Source organism: Onychostruthus taczanowskii, unplaced genomic scaffold, assembly GCF_017590055.1.
Source record: "Onychostruthus taczanowskii isolate IOZ18803 unplaced genomic scaffold, ASM1759005v1 scaffold1222, whole genome shotgun sequence".
Classification (NCBI taxonomy): domain Eukaryota; kingdom Metazoa; phylum Chordata; class Aves; order Passeriformes; family Passeridae; genus Onychostruthus; species Onychostruthus taczanowskii.
The window spans coordinates 222-2,992 of NW_024498377.1; the positions used below are offsets into that span (position 1 = coordinate 222).

Genomic DNA, 2,771 nt, shown 5'->3' on the forward strand with positions numbered 1-2,771 from the left:
CCAAATCCCCCTCAAAATTCCCAATTTCACCCAAAATTCCCCTCAAAATCCCCAATTTCACCCAAAATTCTCCTCAAAATTCCCAAATTATCCCCCATCCTCTTCAAAATCCCAACATTTTTCCAAATTCCCCTTCAAATTTCCCCTCAAATCCCCCTCAAAATCCAAAAATTCCCCTCAAAATTCCACTTAAAATTGCCAATTTCCCCTCAAAATTCCCAAATTTTTACCCAAATCCCCACATTTCCCCTCAAAGTTCCCAATTTATGCCCAAAATTCCCAAATTTTCCCCAAAATCCTAAAACTCCCCCCAAAATCCCCAAATTTTTCCCTCAAATCCCCTCCAGGAGCGCCCAAAATTCCCAGGAATCCTCCAGAGACCCTCCCCCAAATCAGGGACCCCAAAATCAACTCAGGAACCCCAAAAATTCCCTCAGGGACCCCAAAATCTCCTCAGAGACCCCAAAAATTCCCTCAGGGACCCCAAAATCCCCTCAGGATGTCCCAAAACTCCCTCAGGGACCCCAAAATCCCCTCAGGATCCCCCAAAACTCCCTCAGAACCCCCAGAAATCTCCTCAGGGACCGCAAATCCCCTCAGGATCCCCCAAAACTCCCCAAGAGACCCCAAAATCCCCTCAGGGACCCCAAATACCCTCAGGACCCCCAAAAATCCCTCATGGATCCCCAAATCCCTTCAGGGACCCCAAAACTCCCTCAGGATCCCCCAAAACTCCCCAAGAGACCCCAAAATCCCCTCAGAGACTCCCCAAAATTCCCGCAGGGACCCCAAATACCCTCAGGACGCCCCAAAACTCCCTCAGGATCCCCCAAATCCCTTCAGGGACCCCAAAACTCCCTCAGGATCCCCCCAAACTCCCGAAGAGACCCCAAAATCCCATCAGGGACCCCTCAGAGCCCCCTCAGATCCTCCCAAAACTGCCGGGACCCCCAAAATCTCCTCAGGGACCCCAAATCCCCTCAGGACGCCCCAAAACTCCCTCAGAACCCCCAAAAATCTCCTCAGGGACCCCAAATCCCCTCAGGATCCCCCAAAACTCCCCAAGAGACCCCAAAATCCCATCAGGGACCCCTCAGAGCCCCCTCAGATCCTCCCAAAACTGCCGGGACCCCCAAAATCTCCTCAGGGACCCCAAAATCCCCTCAGAGACTCCCAGAATCTACTCAGGATCCCCCAAAACTCCCTCATGGACCCCAAATCCCCTCAAGATCCCCCAAAACCTCCTCAGAGACCCCAAAACTCCCTCAGGGACTCCAAAATTCCCTCAGAGACCCCAAAACCCCCTCAGGGACACCAAAACCCCCTCAGAGCCTCTCCCTCCCCTCACGGTTGCCGCGCCGCCTCCGCCTCCCTCATTTTCCCTCAAATCCCCCCAAAACTCCGCAGGGACCACACAGGATCCCATTATCCCTCCCAAACACCACCAAAAACCCCAAAATTTCCAAAAAAACCCCAAAATTCCCCCAAATTTCCCCTCAGGGACCCCCGGCCGCCCTCACCTCAGCCAAGATCCCATTATCCCTCCCAAACACCACAAAAAAACCCAAAATTTCCAAAAAAAACCCAAAAATTCCCCCAAATTTCCCCTCAGGGACCCCCGGCCGCCCTCACCTCACTGAGGATCTCCCGCCAATGGCGGACCCGCCCCCAAACTGCGCTCTGATTGGTTGTTTTCCACCCGCGTGACTCACTACTTCCGGTTCATGGCCGCAGCCATTTTACGTATTCCTCCATCTCCCACATAGGCGCCGCCATATTGAAAAGTGAAACCGGAAGTTGCCGCGCAGACGGAGACCGGAACAATGGAAGTGCAACTGACTGGGCGCGGCCATCTTGAGTCAACCGGAAGTCCCCCGCTAGGTCGCCGCCATATTGCCAGCGCGCACCGGAAATTCCCCATGGGCGCCGCCATGTTGAGCGTCGCCCCGCCCCAAAATCATCCAAAATTTGGGATAAAATCCCTGAAAATCCCAAAATCCCGGGATCCCCCCCCTTCCAAAAAAAACCCCAGAGACTTTTTAGAGTTTAAATTTTTATTGACAGGAATTCCCCCCCCCTTCCAAATTTCGGGCGGCGTCACCTGGAGAGAAAACAACAAAGGGTTAATTCCACCCCAAAATCCCCCAAAATTTCCAGAATTTGGAGTTTTGGGGCCCCCTCAGACCCTCCCCGAGTGGGGGAGGGGCACAGGAATCCATCAGGGGGGGGTCAGAGCCCAGTGCTGCCATCATGGGGGGCCCCACCCCCAAAAAAATCCCAAAAAATCCCAAAATTTCCCAAAATTTCCACCCCGAAATCCCAAAATGTCCCTGAATTGACCCAAACCAGGTTGAATTTGGCCCAAATCCTCCCAAAATTCCCTTCAAAATTCGCAAAATGTTCCAGATGCCCCTGAAATGTTTCGAAATCCTCCCAAAAGTTCTCAAATCCCCCAAAAATCCAATTTTAACCCCAAAAATCCAAATTTAACCCCAAAAAATCCAATTTTAACCCCAAAAATCCAATTTTAACCCCAAAAATCTCCTTTTAATCCCCAAACTCCAATTTTAATCCCAAAAAATCCATTTTAAACCCCTCAAACTCCAATTTTACCTCAAAAAATCCAATTTTAACCCCAAAAAATCCAATTTTAACCCCGAAAATCTCCTTTTAATCCCCAAACTCCAATTTTAACCCAAAAAATCCAATTTTAACCCCCAAACACCACTCTAAAACCCCCTAAATACCCAGAACTCCAATTTTAACCACCA

The 2,771-nt window shown here is 50.5% G+C and overlaps 1 non-coding gene across 1 annotated transcript; it reads right to left on the minus strand.

Annotated features, from left to right (window-relative positions):
* Positions 1-2,172: 2,172 nt before the first annotated feature.
* Positions 2,173-2,260, minus strand: LOC121331514. The gene has a single exon (XR_005952036.1). It is a non-coding gene; the product is annotated as a small nucleolar RNA SNORD88 (small nucleolar RNA).
* Between the last annotated feature and the right edge of the window lie 511 nt (positions 2,261-2,771).